Here is a 22,640-nt window from a genome sequence, read left to right as displayed (position 1 = left end):
TGTTTTTGTTGATATTATTTAGAATGCAACAATCATCCTCATAAATGTAAGCACATTGGGAACATCGGCCACATTTCCTAGTCCCACCTTTCTGTTGGTTTGTATTCCAAGCTTGCCTATTGGCCTTCAGTTCAATGAGGTTTTTGATGTTTGGACCTGTTTTGTATACAAAAGTAGGTCTATCACTAACAAAATTTTTAATAGACTCGTCACAGGTAATGATATTCCAATTGTTGGTAACAATTTTTTTAACATCACCTACATGTTTACCATATTTAACAATGTAGGACTTCGAGTATTCATTGGTACAGTTATTGTCTTGACTTTTGTTACTTGTACCAAGGGTGACAAACCCCTTCCCCAGGAGTGGTATGTACTTTTTCCCCCACTCTTGTTTCACAAAACTAGTCACATCCTTAATCAACTTTAGTGGATAACCTTTGTCCCTAAACATTCTCCCAATATGGTCAATTTCCAACTCCATGTCCGTTCGAACTGTTGTCATCCTGGCAGCCCGGATGCACTGCCCTTTGATTATACTTCGTTTCTGTGAATAAGGATGACTACTGCTGAAATCCAAATAGCCATTGCTAAAAGTGTCTTTTCTGTGAATCTTTGATTGAAAAGACACCCCGTCATTGTAAATAAAAACATCCAAATAATTAATACCACTCCTGTTGTATTGGTGTACAAACTCTAGGTATGTAGTGGTCTGATTAATGTATTCAATGAATTTGGATAATAACATGATGTCACCCTTCCAAAGCAAAAACAAATCGTCCAAGTAACGAACATAGCAGGATATATGTTCCATCCATTCACTGTTTAACACAAACTCTTCCTCCCAGTCCAAGAGCACAAGATTAGCATAAATGGGGGCACACGCTGCCCCCATAGCCACACCAGAGATTTGTCGGTAGTATTCGCCTTCAAAGTAAATGAAGTTGTTGTCAAGTACAATTTCTCTAAGTTCTGCAATAAGCTGAATCTTCTCCCAACTGAGCCCACTGTGTTTCCTTAAACTGTCTATAAATCTGTGTAACCCCTCGTTCTTTGGGATGCAAGAGAAGAGATCTTTGATGTCAATCGTAACGAAGGTCATATCAGAACTCCATAACTCATTGGTAAAAATCCCCAAAAATTCCCAGGAGTCTCTAATGATATGTTGAGTCCCTTCAAGAATGTGCTTCAACCAGCAGTCAACCACTCTACCAAATTGAAAGGTTTTACTGTGGCTGCCTGTGATGATGGGTCTGAAGGGGGGGTTCACCACATCTTTATGCACCTTCGGAATTCCGAATATTGTGGCTAGTTGAGGAAAATCGACCTTAAGGAACTTGTAAAGATCCTCATCTATTCTCTGATCCAACAAAAATTCCTTCAAATACAAATCAATTTGATGGTGGGCTATGTTAATCTGGTTAAGACTTGAAACCTCATATTGGGTGGTATTGTGAAGAATATCAAAAATCTTGGCTGTATAGGCATTTTGGTCGTATAACACGATACCACCCCCTTTGTCAGCTGACATAATCCTGATGTTATTTGCACTTAGGGTGTCCAAAATGTCCCCCAAAGATCTGTCACAACTACCATAGGGTGAAGGATTTTTCTTTTGCTTACAAAGAGCATAAAATTGCTTGGTAACTACGTTCTCAAAAGATATTAATGTCTTGTGCGTGGGAGGTGTAAAGGAACTTCTTTTCTTAAGAGAGTTCTTTGGTAAACTGTTACCCTTATAATCATGAAAAAATATTCCCAAATTTAACTTCCTGAGAAAAAGTTTGAATTCAACTAGTGTATCCACTATGTCAAAGGATTGACTGGGTGTGTATTTCATCCCTTTTGTAAATATTAGGAAATGTTCCTTCTTGACCGGGAAAGAGGTGTAATTGTATACCTTGATGTCCCCTTGAATATTTACAATATTGTTAGTGTTGCCCACCAGTATTTCGTTATTACCATCATGACTAAAATCTCTACTTACTGATCCCTGTGATGGTACCCCCATTTGTTGAAACTCTGTTTCTTCCCTACTTCTTGCCATCGGTACCCCCTCCCGGTCTCCTGGTATAAAAAATCGTCCACACCATTGCCACTGGGAAAATCTACAATATTGGCACTGTTGTTAATGCCTTTTTGAAATGCCCCGTTGGAAATTGTGTTATTCCTGTTCCATTTGTACATAGTACCATTCTCAAATTGCTTTAAATCCCTAGAAAACTTCCTACACTTCCTGTCAAAACTTTTTCTACCATTACTCTCAGCATATACATACTGTTTTTCATACAGCTTTTCCCATTGTGAAAATAGTAAATCATGTGTAATAGAGTAATTAACCTTTTCAGCCTCTTCCAATAAACAACTCAATTTGTGATCGTTGCATGACAGTATAAACTCAATAAACTGTTTGCCAAAATTGTTAAACATTTCTTCACATTTTTTTATGTTCTCAATATTCAAATCAATCCCTATGGGTTGTTTAAAAAAACAAAGACCCATGGGAATGATGTTACATTCCAAACACTTACGTAAATACATATTATCTACCTGTATACTTTTGATTTTATGGAGTTTGTTGCCAAACTCAAATATCATACTTTTCAAGGAAGAATTGACCTTATCATCAAGATTATTTCTTTGTTTGTCATTAATAGTTCGTAATATTACAACAATGTCAAGGAGATGTAAGATGGGGGCCCTGGCAACTACAACTTGAAGTAGAAGAAATTTTTGGGGAAATAAGAATGGTGGCCCACATCCCTCCAGGGCTTAATGAGTATGTATCCATCAAAAGTATATTGAAACTATTAGCTTTACGTAGGTAAATAAAATACTCTATATAAAATATAAGATACAACATAAACATAAATGAATTAGTTTTATGGAATATTGTTGTATGGTTACCAATAAAGAGAAAAAAGGAATTTTTTAACATGTACAGTTAAGGTCATTGTAGGAGTAATTTTTTGCTTCTATTTTTATTTATATTCAAGTGAGGTTACGATAACAATGTGCTTTTGTATGATTTTAGAATAGAATATGATTTTATTATCAGCTCTAGCATTCAAATGAGGTTTGTACTGATTGTAAAACTATTTATTATGTTATGACTATTATTATTTTAGTCGCATAGAGTTATAACAAGCTGTGGTATATATATATTTTTTGCTTTGAATTTTAGAAATTAGATTATGTATTTTACATGTTTTTACATATTTTAACATACGTGATTTCTTAGAATTGTTTATTGTTTAGGATGGTTATATTAATTTATATATATATTTATATACATGTACTAAGGTCTTGCAAGTGCGGGTATTCCGTTAATGTTAGCCTATGGGCATATACAAACTGGTCGGTAAGCAGTGGGCCGGATTCACGAAGGCTTGCAAGGAGTCTAAGAGTAGTGTAAGACTCCATGCAGCCTTCGGGATCCAGGAACAGCCCAAAGTCCGTGTAAGAGACAAGCTAAAACGGCTCTTACACGGAGTGGGCATGGATAAGCTAATCACCTCACTTGCAGCCGAATAGCATGCAAATGAGGATGATTAGCGATCCAGGAAGCCCAGAACAGCCCGTGTAAGAGCCGTTTTAGCTGCAGAAATGTACTCAGTTGACAGCTGAGCACTTTTCTGCAAAAACTGCAATGGAGCTATGTCAGCTCCAAATAAAGGGTGCATATGTGTCAGGCAGCATGCCAATGGCCAAATATGTGGCCATTGGCAAAGTAACCTGATGCAAATATATTAAAAATATTTTTTTTTTTTCGGCGATTGCCGATGTTTAAACCCAGCGCAGCCCAGTGCAGCCCAGCGCAAATGGGCTGCGCTGTATAAAACATAAAAACGAAGGTTTTAAACCCACAAATGTGGGTTTTATGCAATACATGGAATGTCAATGCAGGGACCAGCAGACCAAAACCAGCATGGCCACCGTGTAGTGGTTGCTAAGGGGGGAAGCTGAGTCTAAGACATGTAACTAAGCATTAGTAGGCAATCTGATGCAAATGAGTGTTAGGATACTGAATTCCACTGTCACATAGCAAATGAGCACAGTCTGAGTAGTGTAAGAGTTACAGAAGGGGTAGGAACAGAGTAGGAGATAGGTGACATCACAGGGGGGAATGGTAGAAAGAAATGCAGTCCATTGGAGGTCAGAGTTACATGACAGATGTCAGACAGATATCATGGAAAGAGGTGTGCCACTAAATAAGCATGAGAAAGTCAAGAAATGGAATGTGTACACTGTTGCCTACACCAAAGTTTCTTGCTGGATGTGTATGCGCACGTGTGCGCGACATGAAGCGCGAGTAAGGCAGTGTGCGCGCGTGTAAGGCAGTGTGCGCGCGTGTAAGGCAGACTGAGCATGTGGGAGCGTGTTGGGAGATGTTTAACACTGTTTGCACGGGTGTGCACGCATTTTAATCCGAATAAGCAGATTCTGAACTGTGTAAGTATGTGTGCGCGCATGTAAGCCACTGTGAGCGTGTTTCTGCTGGTTTACACACGGCTCCACCCTGAGGAAACAGAAAGGAAAAAGGAAGCAACAGATTTAGTAGGAAGCTAGCAGGGAATACTGCTGGAGCTAGCAGGTGAAAACAATTAGATGCAGGCAAGTACACAGGCAGAATAGTAGCCCAGCCCAGCACTTAAAACTCTGCAAACAGCAGTGCAGGATGTTTCTCTCAAGAGACACTGCAAGACAGGAGTTAAGTTATCAGAAGTGAAAAGTGAAAAAAGCTGAACTCAGAGCAGAAATGTTAGGGGCTGCCATAGCTGTCATAATGAGACATAGGCGACTTGCTGAGGGTGGTGACAATGCAGATGCTGCCAGACAACCCACAGTGAGGAGACGGAGAAGAGTGTACAGGCCCAGGGTCACCTACCATGGGTTACATGAGCTGGAGATAGTAGAGTGCTATAGAGTGGACAGAGACCTCCTGCAGCAAATAGTGGAGCTGTGCAGGCCACGCCTCACACACAGAACCAACAGAGGGGAACCCATCCCAGTGGAAACCAAGGTATGTGTTGGCCTAAGAATACTAGCAACAGGTACCTTCCAGAGACCAACTGGTGATATGATGGGGATAGCACATTCATCAGCCTCCAGGGTACTGCACCAGTTCCTCGATGCCATGTCAGCACATGTCAGTGATCATGTATATTTCCCCAATGCCCATGAGGTATTGGCCAGCAATATGCGTCTCTTCCAGCAAATAGCGGAATACCCTGAGGTAGTGTGTGCAATAGACTGCACGCACATACGCATCAAAGCACCAGCCGGTGAGCAGGGTAGGGCATACATCAACCGCAAGGGCTTCCCCTCCATCAACTGCCAGGTTGTGTGTGATGCCCAGGGCATAATAATGAATGTGTGTGCTGGCTGTCCTGGGAGCTACCACGATTCCCACATCTGGCATTTGACGCAGCTGTACCAGACATTTGCCAATGGGGACATTCCGCATGGACACCTAGTGGGGGATGCAGGTTATGCACTGGAGCCGTGGCTGATGACACCCATCAGAAATGCACACACACCTGAACAGGAACGCCATAATGAGGCACACGCACAAACATGTAATGTAATAGAGCGTGTGTTTGGGCTGCTCAAGTCACGGTTCCGGTGTCTGGACACATCTGGTGGAGCCTTGCAGTACACACCAACTACATGTACCCAAATTGTCATGGTATGTGCTATGCTACATAATATGATCTTCCGAAAACAGCTGCAGCAGGACCAGCATAGGGCCGGGCCAAACAGCCCCCCACCATTGCCAAGGCCATCACAGGCAGAGTGTGACTCGGAGGAGGAACAACCTGAGCCTGTCCCAGTAGGCAGAAGGAGGTGTGCCCAGTATGCCCTGGCCTTGGCAAAGAGGCAACACATAGCACATACACTGGCTCAGTAGGAACCCTGGGAATGATACCCCTCTCTGACTCACTCATATAGTAACAGGGATGCCTAACATGACACAACCTGCTCTCAAACATGTACAGGGAAGTGTAATATGCGCATCCGACAGAGGCAGCCCTGCAGCACCACCTGAGGCATGAATACTATGTGTTAAGTAATGTAACACCATGTACTATATGCACACCTGAGGACCGTGACTAACATCCTACCCTCACCAAGCATCATGCCACAACATGACAATGAGATGATCAAGTGCAATAATTGACTGAAGTATCGCAGTTAGTCAAAGGGGATCCAATGTGTGCCAGTCAGGGATGACATGCTGAGCATGACATGATGCACCATCTGCTAGGACTGGTGTGCACCTATCAGTGCAGGCCGTATGGATACTGGCAAAGGCTGTTGTTACCCACAGTGTGCCCTGAATAGGTATGGCTCAAAACACAAACCTATCTCCATAGGTATCAGAAGGGATAAGAATAAGATAAGGGATAAGTTGAAACAGCAAGATGCATGCAGTCTAAACTCACCCAGTATGGAGAATGTTGATATCTGCGCTGTAACAGAAAACTGAGTCAAGGCTCACAACAGCACCCTAACACTACCAGGTTACACCTCATACTGTGCTGTATAGCCTCAAAACATGGAACAAGCTACAAAAGGAGGGTGACTAGCAAGAATTGTCAAGGATAACCACACCCCCATGTTGGTACCACAACAAAAGCAGCATGGACTAGCCATGGTCAAGTAACAGTGGCTAAAACTGCCCCGTTTATAGCCTGCTACAGACTACTGTCCCAACACCAGGAACTGCACCTGGCCTATGCTGGAATACATGAATATATCAAGTCCTCCAAACCACATTATATTGGGTGACTGAAAATACCCAGACATAGACTGGGAGCATTATACTAGCTCCAACAGTGTAGGACAAAAGTTCATAGAATCCATAAACCAAAAGGCCCAGGAACAACGTACCACTCCCACAAGAGGGGTAAGCATACTGGATGTGATAATCAGCAACATGGGTACTGGATGGCAAGATGAGAAGTGTATTGCTCACTGGTAAAACCAGACCATAGAGTAATCACACTGGATATACAAATCCTGACCACAGTCCCTGGCCAGAAAACCACAGTGGAAAACATGTGTTAAGCAATATTTGCACTCCTCCAAACTGATGTGGAATCCATTAAAGGTCCTGTGCAGGTGCAAAATATGGGCCACACCTCAGAACCTGTAATACAGCCATTCCATGAACACTGCCAGGAATGCTTGGATTATGCAATCTTAAATTAAAACAAGACACAATGCCATACACGCAGGAATCTGGCATGGTGGACACCAGCCATAACCAAACCATGCAAGAGAATGAGGAAGCTACTACATGATAGAGCAAACATAAACAATGAAGTAATCACTGATCAGTAGTATGGCAATAAAATCTGTCCACACATACAATCCACTAAGGCCAGCCACAACAAGTTGAATCTGTGAATCTTGAGGCAATGTTACACCTGCCGCAAGTACACAGACAACCCCCAACTCCACCCAAGAAATACAAATATATGTGAGAGATGCAACCATCTATCCAAACTGGAGGCTGAGCTCCCTCAACTCAGTTCCCCCAAAACTAGTCAGGAGGAGAAGGTAACCACACACACCACAAACACAGTCCCACATAGACCTATCACAACTGCAAACCAAACACATAAACACAGAAAAACATTCCCGGAGGCACAAATTACAAACACAGCACACCAACAGAGGCCTCTAAAGCAGACACCCAATCAAACAACCTCCAAACATAGTACATGCAACACATAGTACACAAAGCTGGTGTGCCAAACAGTCACAGGCCAGAAGGAGAAACAACATGCCTGATACAGTTGTAATAGGTGACTCCATAGTCAGACACACTGCTGTCCCACACACCAGACTGAACAAGGGAAAGGGTACAGTAAGCTGCCTGTAGGCTGCCACAATACGCCACATAACAGAAGTATGCAGGTCACTCCAAAGCAAGTGGAAATATGATGCAGTCATAGTCCATGCTGGTGTGAATGACCTGAGATGTACCTCCCTAGACTACATGAAAAGAGACATAGATGAGCTCTCTGATTATGTAGTCCAGGCCGGTATGACACTCACCGTTTGCAGCATCCTACCCTTACCAAGACTAATGCCACAGTACAAACACGGAATGATCAGTCATAGCAAGTGGCACACTTACTGGTGTCATTCCAAGGGGATCCAATGTCTGTCTGCTTGGGATGTCATGCTTGACAAGCCACGCAGCTGTTCTTGGGATGGCTTGCACCTGTTACCCCTGCGCGTCTGAATATTGGATAAGGCCTTTGCCACCTCCATAGAGCCTTTTGTAGGCAAGGCTGAAAAGACTGACCCACCACCCTAGAAAACATAAGTGGAAAGAAACATAAGGGAAATGCTGACCAATGCCAGATGTGTAAACCCCAATATGCATGCTCCCAAGGCCATCTCCAGTATGGAGAACATCGATGTCTGTGCAGTGACAGAAACCTGCTGCAAGCCTCCTGACAGCACATCAGCACTACCAGGTTATACCACATATCATGTGTCATGGCCCCAAAACCTGGAACAAAACATAAAAGGAGGGTGAGTATCCATATTCAGCACAGACACCCATACGTCCAGGTAACTGACAATGCACAAGGCATTGGAGTCCACCCATGTGCAACTAACTGTAGCCAAGACTGCTGTACAGTCTGTAGCATGCTACAAACCACACTCTCACACACAGGAACCCCACCCAGCCGTCCTGAAGACACTGGACAGTATGAATGTCCCACCAAATACCAAACAAGGTACCACAAATTACCACATAGGTGGTAAACCATTATGTATGGAAGGAGTAACCAGGGACCTAGGGACACAAGTGGACAGTAACCTGTTATGTGACACCCACATTGCCAATGTGGCTAGGAAGACTGTCTACATTTGACACCGTATCAGGAAAGGATTCACATCTACATCAACAGAGGTCATTGTGCCCCTATACTGTTCTCTAATCACACCCATAATCGAGTACAATGCCTCATATGGGATGTACCTTACCTGACACCTGCAGCAGTTAGAAAGACCTCAAAGGTACCTCACCAAGAGGATAAAGGGTCTCAAATATTTGTCATATGCTGCCTGGCTGTAGACACCCCAGCTGAATGCAGTCACATACTGCCTACACAGAGGCATTGCATGCCTGTTGTAGAAGGCCATGCCCAACACAGGAGTAATGGACATGCTCCACCCCAGAAAACTCAAATCCATCGGAGCTGTGAGAGTGAGAGATGTCAACCTCAACAAATAATGAAATAGGATGTGCTGGTGGGACAGATACATAATCCAGAGGCTCCCCACACCCTGGACCAGAATCCCACTCCATGTTAGGCAGAGCCCCTCACTGACACTCTTCAACAGGAATCTTGCCAAGTGGATGGATGATTGTAGAGTTACACTGGGGGTCTTCACTGTGTCATGTCCAGATAGAGGCACAGCAAAGCAAATCATAAATGGCCATAATATTCACATAGCAAGGGGTGGCAAAAGCCACACACACTCTGGCTAGGCTAACAAATGCCCTAGGGTGGATAGCCTAGTATGAACCTATGAACCTATGAAGATACAAATTGTACAGGACACTAAGGATAATCCCAAGGCTTTCACAACTGATGGTAGGAACCATGTTGGGAATTCATAGATATGCTCTGAATCACACAAATATCACAAACACACACACATATTGCCAACATACATCCTGACAGGTGCAGTGCAACCCCCCCCCCCCCCAATGCAGAATATCTATCCCAGCAGACTGCTGGCCGCGTGACATTGCAGATGCTGAGGTAACAGCCAACATCTACAAAGCAAAACACACAGCAGCAATGGTATGAGATGGTGTCCTGGGCTTAGTGCCACATGGACTCCAAGATGAATGGAATGCCAAACCACACTACTGCTCAATGTCAGCCTTACCACAGAATACGTACCCAAAGAGCAGTGTACAACAACAGTGGTCCTTCTCAACAAAGGTGTTGCCTGAATGGATACTGAAAACTACTACCCCAGAATCCTGAGAAGCTCGGTCTGCACAGCTATGGAAAGGATCAGCATGTACCACAGACATAAAGATATTGGGGACCTACTGACACCGGACCCTACCCAGTGTGGCTTTCTTAAGTGCAGATCCTGCCCCTAAACATGTTTGACTCAATTGAAACAGTCATTAAGGTCATTGATTAGGGCAATGTGGTCCACACAGCGTAGCTGGACCTTGCAAAGGCTTCTATACAATACCCTGCGTGTTCATTATAGATAAGCTCACCAGCTTAAATATAAACCCCTATGCCAGTAGAGGGGTTGCAAACCAGACCAAGGACAGAACAGACATGGTCAGACATGCTGCAGCCATGTCAGACTACAAACCAGATATAACTGGCATCCCACAAGGCTTGGTCCTGGGATCTCCCTCGTCTGGTATATATGTCCCATAGGTACAGGCAAACATGGAAGGACTGTGTCCGAACATGTTTGCAGAGGACTACAAACTGCTCACCACATATGATCCACCAGCTGACACAAGCATCCCACAAAAGGGCCACATAGAAACAGACAACTGGTGCTATAGCCATGTCAGCAAGCTAATTGCAGAAACGTGTATAGTCAACCCCCGTGGATATACAGTAAGTGCCCACCAATTACCACATAGGTGTTAACCCATTATGTAGTTAACATGTAATGAAAGACCTGGGGACACAAGGTGATAGATATCCTGCATTGGACAAACATGTGCCGTAGTGTTTACAGAAACATACCATATACCCACCTAATCATGAAGGTTGTCAGATCTAGATAAGGGGAGGTCATTGTGGCTCTGCAGTCATCCTTCATCAGCGGTACAATTGACTACAATAGCCCCTGTGGGATGTACCTCAGCAGACACCTCCATCAACCGTAAAGTCCCCAACAGTACCTCACCAGGAGTATCAAAGAGCTAGCACAGATGCCATGTGTTGCTGGTATCAATAAACATGCTGCACCTTGTACAATCTGAATGGCAGTGAGCTATGCACATGAGAGACCTGAACCCCAGCACTGACTTACATAGGACAAACTGTACTGCATGATCCATAACACAGAAGCCACCCCCACCCATGAGTGAACCCCCAGTACAGGCTACCCATAGAGTCACTTATCAATCTTCCTCAATAGGAATCTTGATGAGTGGATGGGAGATGGTAGCTTTATCCTGGGTATCACTGTCATGTCACAGGTAGATAGAGGCACAGTATACTAACCATGACATATGTCATGGCAAACTCCACTTACAATGTGTGTTGAAGGACAAACACACTCTCCAACTAGCATTAGACATGGACTAGGGCACATCGCTAGTGTTTGCAAATGTACACCTATGTTGTGGAATACACTACCAATGTTGGACAAGCCTGGTTTAAGTAGTTCATATCTGAACAGAATGCAACATGGTCAGATGTACACAACTGGCCCCTAACCAGGCTGTTGTGCCCACTATCAAAATGTAAAGCAGTGATAGCACTAAAGCCCAGGATACTGTCCACCACAGTCAAAGTACTACCAGTACACTATACAGTACTACAGTGTTAGGTCAGTGTGAAAGGATGTTGACAACTGTATGCAAAGTATCCCATGCAAACACTGCAGGCACAGTATAATCCTGTTGTGTTCACACACAAAGCAGTTGTACAGTAGCTACACAACATGACACACAACACACAACCATAAACAGGTGATATTTGTTGAAGTTCACACTCATCCACAAATGTGGTGGGCTGCAGAGTCCAACATATGGAATGCTCACACTGGGCATGCTCACACACTTTGATAAATGAGACATATGTCAGACAACATGCCATGGGAAGGCTGAACTGGGCATGCTCACACACTTAGGCCAAATCTCAGTTTAGCAGTTGGACACACATATCTGGTATTTTTATGTGTTATTCCAGGAACCAACCACATTACAGCAGTCTGCCCAGTGCACACAGTTAAATGACTACAGAGACATATGTGATATAGTGGATCCCTCCCATATGCAAACATCTTCCACAGATGCACAAGTTGTTCATACAAACGGAATGCTATGGCAATAAAGATGTGCAAACAGTCTATCAGCAACAAATAATGTGCATTTGACAATTAAACATATGGGTGTAGAGGTCAACACTAGGCTGTTTGCCCTTGGGAATGACAGTTTAGCCAGAGTGTGCTTGGTGTCTGCCTCCCCACAGGATGCACATTCCCCTTTCTAAACACCGATGATGTCAGCACCCTATAAGTACAGCAGGAGAAAAGAAACTTCCCTGTAATGCGAATAGCGCACTCCGCTAATGCGTCTTTCATAAGTGTTATAACATAGTTAGGTAGGGGTTTGAATCCTGCAAATGCTCTGTGGGAGAGGAATGTCCCTTTTGGCAACTGGGAAACACACTACAGGATGCACATTCCCCTTTCTAAACACCGATGATGTCAGCACTCTATAAGTACAGCAGGAGAAGAGAAACCTTCCAGTAATGCGAATAGCGCGCTCCGCTAATGCGTCCATCTCAAGTGTCATACCATAGTTAGGTAGGGGTGTTAATCCTGCGAATGGCAAGTGTGTGTGTTTGTCTGAGGAGGTTAGTGTGTATGAGGGAAATGTCCCTTTTGGCAACTAGGAGAACAGACTACAGGATGCACATTCCTCTTTCTAAACACTGATGATGTCAGCACTCTATAAGTATAGCAGGAGAAGGAAAACTTTCTAGTAATGCAAATCGCACGCTCCGCTAATGCGTCCATCTCAAGTGTCATAACATAGTTAGGTAGGGGCTTGAATCCTGTGAATGGCAGGTGTGTGTGTTTGTCTGAGGGGGGTTTGTGTGTGTGAGGGAAATGTCCCTTTTGGCAACTAGGAGAACAGACTACAGGATGCACATTCCCCTTTCTAAACACTGATGATGTCAGCACTCTATAAGTATAGCAGGAGAAGGCAAACCTCCCAGTAATGTGAATAGCGCGCTCCGCTAACGCATCCGTCTCAGGTGTCATAACATAGTTAAGCAGGGGTTTGAATCCTGCGAATAGCAAGTGTGTGTTTTTGGCTGAGGGGGGTTAGTGTGTGTGAGGACAATGTCCCTTTTGGCAATTAGGTGAACAGACTACAGGATTCACATTTCCCTTTCTAAACACTGATGATGTCAGCACCCTATAAGTAAAGCAAGAGAAGAAAAACCTCCCAGTAATGTACATAGCGTACTCCGCTAATGCATCCGTCTCAAGTGTCGTAACATAGTTAGGTAGGGGTTTGAATCCTGCGAATGGCAAGTGCGTGTGTTTGTCTGAGGGGGGTTAGTGTGTGTGAGGGAAATGTCCCTTTTGGCAACTAGGAGAACAGACTACAGGATGCACATTTCCCTTTCTAAACACTGATGATGTCAGCACCCTATAAGTACAGCAAGAGAAGAGAAACCTCTCAGTAATGCGAATAGCACACTCTGCTAATGTGTCCGTCTTGAGTGTCATAACTTAGTCAGATAGGGGTTTGAATCCTGCAATTAGCAAGTGTGTGTTTTTGGATGAGGGGGGTTAGTGTGTGTGAGGACAATGTCCCTTTTGGCAACTAGGTGAACAGACTACAGGATGCACATTCCCCTTTCTAAACACTGTTCAGCTGAAGGCCATGGCTCTGGCACAAGTTGTCTGTTTCTATGATGCCCCTTTGGAAGATGCTTGTGTCGGCTGGAGAGTCGATTATGCTGGCCAGTTCGCAGTCATCTGCATATTTGGTCAGCCACAGTCCGTCCGTGTTGGCCTGTACCTCCAATAAATATATACCAAACAAGAGAGGTCCCAGGACTGAGCCTTGTGGGACACAACTCGTAACTGGTTTGGAGTCTGGCATGGCTCCAGCAATTCTAACCATGTGGGTTCTGTCCTTGAGCCACTGTGCAATCCATCTAGTGACATAGGGGCGTATATGTAAGCCGGTGAGCTTCTCTAGAATGCCCAAGTGGGGTATTGTTGTGAAGGCTTTTGCAAGGTCCAGGTAGGCTGTGTGAACCACCTTCCCCTCGTCAATGGCCTTGGTGACTGTTTCAAAGAAATCAACCAGGTTAAACCTGGTAGTGCTGGTGTGCTCTCAGTAACCCTGAACGAGGCATCTGTTACTACACAGATATCGATGTTCTCCATGCCAAGGAGTGTTTTGGGTGCATGCATCTGGAGGTTTAGATTTCTGGCATTGGGTAGCATTACTCTTAGTTTCTCATCCCTTGTGATACCTATGAAGGTGGGTTTGTCATTTGAGCCTTGCCTAACATAGGCACTATGGGGGTAGCAAGAGCCTTTGCCAATATCTGAAAGCCCAGGGGTGACAGGTGCAGGCTGTCCCTAGCGAAGCAGGTAGTTCAACAGAAGATGAATATGTGAAGGTGTAGTGCCTGTGATTAGTTAGCAGTAGCATATATGACTGCTCACGTGGACACATGCCAGGTAAGTCATATGCACCGTGTCACAGGCAATTTACATGTGAACAGGACAAACAGTGACATCCTGTCCAGTGGGACATGGACATACATATAGTACGCTATGCAGATGACACTAGGAGTCCACAGAAGCTCTATAACTATGCATTGCAGGTGTGATCAGTATTCCAGGGTAATTGCAAGCAAACATGCATGCAAACAAAGCTACAGTAAACAGGGCTGCATGTAGTCCATTGTACAACAAACAAGCTGTACAAGTTCCAGTAGGTAACACTGCAAATATGCAGGCACTATGCACATGTACATGGAAATACACAGGTCAGAGGGCTAGGGTCCAGTCTCAGTGCACACAAGTGTACAGACCATGTACTGTCAGGATGTACAATAACTGGATGGAAACCCATGTGCTCATACCTGCAGTAATACACATGTCAAATAACAGACACTGAGCCTTCACTCAGTGGTTCCATACTTAGTAGGATGTATGCTACCTGGCCTGCCACCACAGTATCCCTGACATATATGGGGACTCTCCCTCCTGTGACAGTTAGTTTTGTGTATTGGGGCTGTCTAGCATGATATGAGATGTGAGCATGCAGTGCTAGGGTGCTCCTGTGTGTCCTGTACCAGTTGTGTAGTACTGCACACATATCAACATCCTCAAACATCTGCATTGCAGAGTCCAGTGTGGGCAACATGCCACTTGCAATTTACATGTCCATCATTGCGTATTACTACATTCATTACCTTATTCCCTGTGCTACCTTTGTATGTAGCCTTCTGTTGACATCATTACCACCAGTATGCCAACATGTGCAGATGATACACTATGGTACTTACCATGGGTGTAGACAACAGGACATGACAATCACACACTTACTGCATCAGGCATGCTGTGATATACCCACAATTAATTCAGCACACAGTACTGTTAACAACATGATACTATTACTACACATCTATGTGGTCACCCTGTGCATCAGCAACATGTTAACCTGTACCTGCACAGTTGTTACAGATTGCAGGAGGTGGCACAGTTTCATCATATGCACAGGGTGTGAACTTGGTATGCCTGAGTCAGCCACCGATACCACCAATTGACATGTATGTGTATGTGTGTTGGTGAGGGACAGCAGTAGAAGGTGGGGCAATGTTGATGCAGTGTGTGCGTGTATGCGGTAGCCCTAGGTGTTGTCAATTCGCATGTGTGTATGGATGCACACAGTTCTACCTCATGGCTGCCATATACTGGTGTTTGTGGACAGCCACAGACTGTACCTGCCAGGTCATACAGATCAGTGTCCCTGGCCACGGACACGGTACCTGTGCCTTGCAGGGATGCTACGGACCATATCCAGTGCTAACCCAGACTGGGTACTGTCATCAGAAGCAGGTGTTCATTGACTGGACACAGATCCCCATCGGGCCTGGCCAGAGCCACGTGCACGTGGTCTCCTGGGGCGGTCTGATGACAGCACAGACCCAGCATTGCTGGGGCTGCTGCTGGCACTACGGGGGCGGCCACGGCCCTGTTGTCATCCGCGACGACTGCCAGCTGCTGCTGTTGCTGGCATACGGCCACATCGACGCCTCAACTGCCCACCATCACCCTGGCTAATGGACATGTAGTTGTGGAACCGGTCTAATATGTCCCCACAACGTCTGTCTATGACATCGGTGAAATCACGGATGGCATCCGCAATGTCATGCATACTGTCAGTCATGGCTGTGCGACATGCTGTTAGCTCCCTCAGACCCTGTCTGGTGTACCGTTCCATACGTGACTGTGCCTGCATGACAGCCCGAAACATAGCTGAGGTTGTAAGACCTCTGTGGGCACGTCTGACAGGGGCAGTACGCCCACGGATGCTCCCACGAGAACCCCTGGACATCTGTCTGTGTGGTACCATCTCTGGGCCATGCCCATGGCTGCTGTGTGGGGAGGCATGTGCCACAGATACCACATTACCCTGGTCAATGCCCACTGTATGCTGTCCATCACCTAGGGACATTGGTGACAAAGGGTGTATTGGCAGGATAACTGTGCGCATTGATGGGTTTGACAGCTGTGTACTGTCAATCGGCTGACCAATGGCGGACCCTGGCATACTTTCCTGTGCCATTACACAGATGGCATCATTATCAGTACCCACGGCACCTGATTCAGGTTCCCTGCTACATGACACCAGAGCAGCAACAGAACCTGTGGTAGGGAAACAGGAAACACAGTTTACATTGTCTACACATTACCAGTGATGCACACATGCACACATGCACAGGTGCACACATGCACACATGCACACATGCACAGGTGCACACATGCACACATGCACACATGCACACGTGCACACATGCACACATGCAAACGTGCACAGGTGCACACATGCACACATGCACACGTGCACAGGTGCACACATGCACACATGCACACGTGCACAGGTGCACACATGCACACATGCACACGTGCACACATGCACACATGCACAGGTGCACACATGCACACATGCACACATGCACACATGCACACATGCACAGGTGCATACATGCACACATGCACACATGCACACGTGCACAGGTGCACACATGCACACATGCACACATGCACAGATGCACACAGTTTCACAGAATTGTACAGTACTCAGTATGTGTGATATCAACACACAGACACAGACACACCTACATGCATACAAAGAGCACTACTAAGTGAGCCAAATAGTACTATTACTATCAACACTATTACAGGAATTGTTAATACACACTCACCAGCATGGATAGGCTGCATTGCTGTTATACCAGAGGGTCTTGCAGATGTGAAGAAACTGATGTCAGTGGGCACAACTGTGCCATTGTTACTGAGTATGATACAGGTCAGTAGTACAACAGTCGCCTTTCACAGGTCAGCTGCTAATATTGAGGATATCACACTTGCACATTAAATACTATGGTGATAGCTACAAACCAAGGACACACCTCACACATGCATTAACTACCAGTGTACACAACAGTCAACTGTACATATGGCATATTACCTGCACGTTCACTGTCTTGCTGCTGTGTGGCTCCAGCCTCCATCATAATGCATGTCTGCTGCTGTTGTTGTTGCTGGCGGACTGGATCCACTACACTCATGAGTAGTCCCTCCAGTCTGGTGAGTGGGGGATGTGCAGCCACCCCACCACCTGTGGTGACCTGTTGCCTGTGGATATCCGACGCACGCTGATGGACATGTCTGATTAAATCACTGCAGTGATGTCGTACCTGCTCATATGTCCTATTATGCGTGTCTATGTCATTTACCCGACGGACAAGGTCCTGCCATAGTGCAGCCCTCTCCTGCTGATTCTGGCTGGTGCGGGAAAAGATTATTGCATAATCCCACACCAGGCTCTGGTGTATCTCCTCATCCTCAGCTGTGGAGTAGGTGGGATTCCGCGGGTGGGCCATGTACCTGAGAAAGAAAATAACCTGGTATCAGCAATATATGTCAGCAGAATTTGGCACACATACTACACATGCTACTCGACTGTTATGATACAACATATCTCACATATGTAGCATCTGTCTGTCTATTGGTGGATACACATGTAGATGGCCAGGTATCAGTGCTCAGCCAGCAACTGTGCAACAGTACCCGGCACACTCCATACGACATACTACCAAACCCCAGCAGTCAGAACACTGATTCAGGTCAAGAGCACTTCCTCACTCTGGGGGTTTGTATCTAGGTACTGTATGGCCTACATCATCAACTACTGTGAGCTGACCACACACTGATTGCCCTGGATATACATATCCCACCTCCACCACCAGCACAAACGACTATAGTGCATAACATTACAGATACAAACTTTACACTTTGTAACAGTGACATGGTATCCTTTCAGCCCACTGGGTCAGTGGCAGATACAACCCACAATGCTGACCCCTACACAATTGCTTTCTACAGACATCTCCGAGAATGCATAGATCATGCAATCCCATATATGACCAAGACACTCTCCACAAAGGGACAGCATCCTGTCTGGTGGACCCCAGCCATAGACAGATTGTATTACAGAAGATGGAAGCTACTGCAAGACAGAGCATAATTCCATAAAGGGAGGGCATGTCTGAGCAGCACTAGTAAGGATCTATTTTCCATCATACAAAATCCATGGGCAACTTTGAGAGGGAAATCAAGAGGGACACTACAGATAACCAGAAGGCCTTCTTCAGTTATGTTAGCAACCTGGTCAGGATCCATCCTCTATGCCCATAGTTAGTACACAACAACAAATATTTCACTGACACCACAGATATCGACAACATTGTGGCAGACAGGTTCAGTGCAGGTGTCACCCCGCCCTCTCCCCCAAAATAAGACATAGTTATCCCAGCTGACTGTAACCTCTCTGTCATCACAGATGTCCAGGTGAGAGCCACCCTCAGGAAAGCAGAATACACAACATGAATGGGACCTGATGGTATCCCCAGTTGCATGCTACATAAACTCTGACAGGAGCTAAACACACATATAGAAGTGCTATGTAACACTAGCCTGACTACAGGATATGTACCTGTACACTGGCGCACAGCAGCAGTGGTTCCACTCCACGAAGGAGCCACCTCAACATACCAATACAATACAACACAATACATTACATTACAATACAATACTATACAATATGCTATTGCCCCTGGGACTACAGCAGTGTACTGTTCTGCTACCCTGACCATTGAGACACATGTGGTGTGATGGTACCTGCTGCTGTCACACAGTTGCACAGGGTGACTCATTTGGCATATTACCTATCTGACTAACATTCAGCAGGGTATGTGTGACATGTACTCATGGGTAGTCTTGCTTTTTAACACTGTGTGGTTTATTGCAGGGTATGTCTTATCTGTGGGTAGGAACTCTTACCTCCACATGTGCACTCTATTGCAGTGGCACAGACGACACACAGCAGACATTTAGGTTGTGGATGGTGTGAGGTGTTACTATGGTTGTTGGACATCTGTCATGGGTGTGACTTACATATGTAAATCTGGGAGTGGTAACCTCTATGTGGGTAGCATATGTGTACTCTGTGGTGTTGTCAGTCACTGTGCATTGGTAATGTGTTTGAGTGCATTGCCACAGTGTTGTACATGTCACTGTGTCCTTCTCCATATCTGTAGCTGTCATGTGAGGTCCATACCATGGCATCCATTATGTGGTGTGGAGGGGTACACCGACCTACATGTCCATAGCTGACACACCATGTCCGCTGACACATACCATGTGCAGGTATTCCAGGGATAGTGTGCCACTGTGAATATCATTGGGGCCACTATTGTACACATTTATGACCCTGTTCACCCCTGACACATGCAGTGGTGGGCAGCCAATCACATATTTGGTGGTTACTGGTGTAGGTGATCTGGAATGTGGTATGGTATTCCGGTTTTGACACTGGTGTTCACTCCATGCCTTTGTCACCAGGCACCTGTTGCAATACATCTGTACACATGTGCCTCACTCAGAATTTATATACATCTCTCTCTCTCTCTCTCTCTATATATATATATATATATATATATATATGCTTGCCAATTAGGGTATTTGAGTATGCTGCTGAGCAGGCCCCAGAGACTTTCAGGTTCATCTGTTATGTGCCTCATGGAATGGTACATATCAGTGGGGTACACCCATTAAAATGTCTGGTATGCTGCAGTTGTGACTGTGGGTTAGCATGAGCATATGTATTACTACACTTTTTCTGCCATGCAAGTGATGAATACTTTCAGGACTCCATAGTTACCATTGCATGTGTTACACCTTTCTGTGTACTGTTTGTACATTTCACATCGGGTCTGTGGGGCATCCCTGTAAGTCATTCACTGTTGCTATGTCTAGGCTCTTAACTATTCAAATATGGTGGTGTCAGACCCGTCATGTGTACAGATATTTGCAGGTTGTCCACATTTCTGCCTCATATTTTGGTCAATATCTCATGCACACCTTTTTCTGGCAAGTCACTCTGGGCTCAAGTCAAAATATGGTGACAAACATTCAAGTTTCAGACTGCATACCCTTCCAAACATCCCACAAAGTGCAGACCCTGTTACTCTCTGAACTGTCTGCGTTTGTTGTAACATTATTTGTAATGTGTCCCTGGTTTTGGGCCTTTGCTCCACATATTTTATTACTTGGTCCAGATGTGTTCCTGTAAGAGGTTGTGGGGTATGGGCAGTGCTTATCCTGCTGTGAGTATGTGTGTGGCTTGCAAGGTGCTATAGTGACATTATTACCTACTAGCTTCCAACTAGCATGGCTGTTTCTGTTCACACACTACTATTAAGGAAATCCACTAGTTTTGATAGTAATTCTAAATGGCATGCTTTGTGTACTACACATCTATATTCCCTTTACATTCATTCCTACTATTACATGATATATTTATTTTAGCACAATGTTTTTGTATAAGAGTCATGGCTTAGCGGTAAGTTATGCAGACTACTGTTTCCAAGGTCCTGGGTTCGGGACTCACAGTGAGATTTTATTTTGCTTTTGAACTGAGTACAGGACCTGTCAATCAAAGTGACTAAGGCACTTTTAAGCAGTTGTAACCGGGTTAGTGCTGGTTTGCACGGAGCTCATGCATGCGCACTGGCGGTTAGCTCCGCGCACACAAGCGCACACCCGATTACAACCGCTTAAACGTGCTTACTCTTGCGCACACCCACGCTATTTTCTTTGAAAGAAAAGAAAATGGGGAGACAGGAAAGTGGTGAAAAAGGGGTCACAAAGAGGGTAAGACAGTAGGGAAACAAGCTTGGGATGTGCAGGAGGGATGTAGGTAAGGCCCATAGTTGCCCATTTCTTCATCAGCAACAGCTGTGCATATGTATGTAATTTGGTGTGACATTTGAAACCTTCCACCCCTGAGAGAGGTGTCAGGACAACAATAATACTTGTTGTACAGCCAATTGTAATTGATAGGTTCCATGTCCAGTAGACATGTGTGCGGAATGGGCAGCTATGTATGGGGCGTAATTTTTTTGTGGGTACAGAGTGCCCTTTTTTTTTTTTCAGGTGAGAGTGGTATGTCAGGTGAAGGAAGTCGGTACAGCTGGGGAGGTAGGTTGGGTAGGTAAACAGACAAGACAAACAAGACGCATACAGGGGCAGTGTATGATACGTGTGGGGGGGTTACACAATTGACGGGGATGGAGGTATGGATATCCAGAGCCCATGAGCCCACAGATGGCAACAGTGGAACTGATATCCCCACCCATAGGCAGTTGCCACTGTTCCTTCACTGCCCAGGACGGGGCTGTGCTGGGGGCTGTGTAGGCGGGGCAACAGGCATGCCTGTTAGTTGCGCCACCCGTGCCTCGAGCTGGCGTAGGGGCTCGAGAACAGAGTCCCGAATCTCCCTACGCACCACAGTCCGGACGCTACGGAGGGTGAGTGGTGGTTCTCCTCCGGCCACACTTGCAGAGGGGGGGCGAGCCTCATCCCCTGCAGTGCTTCCACCCGCAGGTGGAACAGGGCCACCGGAGGAGGGTCCGGACTCGGCACTAGTGCCAGGTGCACTCGCCAGCTGAGGTGGGAGAGGTGGGTCCGCTGGAACCCGCCTTCTCTGTCGTACTATGTTTTGCATTATGTCATGACAGTTTGGGTTAGTGACATATAATACCATTCACAATTAGTTGTAACAGCATGCATTAGTATTCCCATTAACTAAACACCCAGATATTCACACCATTGAACAGCATGCATAACACATGCATAATTTGAACAGAAATACACAGTCCAACAACATGCAGGGTTAATTGATGGCAACAGGCCATCAGGTGTGGATGTATGAACAGGGCAGATGCATCAACAGACATGCAAATATATATGACCCAACAGGACAAACGTCCAGGGGTGTTAATTGTGATTGCACATACCATGTTCACATGGAATGGGTTATATGTGGTTATAGGGTGGGGTGAAGAAAGTAATATTAACACCTTCGAATAACAATACATATGCTGTACATTTCTAATAGCTACAGTTATATACACACTACTGTTCTAACTACAGTTTCTTATATGATAACTATTTCAACTTGGTGATAGGACTGTTACTGCAACATCAATATACATTTTATGGTTCTTCATACACATTCATATCTAGCTTTGTTCAGCTACATCATCCTGCTACATTTGCTT

The sequence above is a fragment of the Protopterus annectens genome, chromosome 3.part0, assembly GCF_019279795.1.
Source record: "Protopterus annectens isolate FY-2018-M chromosome 3.part0, PAN1.0, whole genome shotgun sequence".
Classification (NCBI taxonomy): Eukaryota; Metazoa; Chordata; order Ceratodontiformes; family Protopteridae; genus Protopterus; species Protopterus annectens.
Note: the sequence above shows the minus strand (reverse complement) of the source record.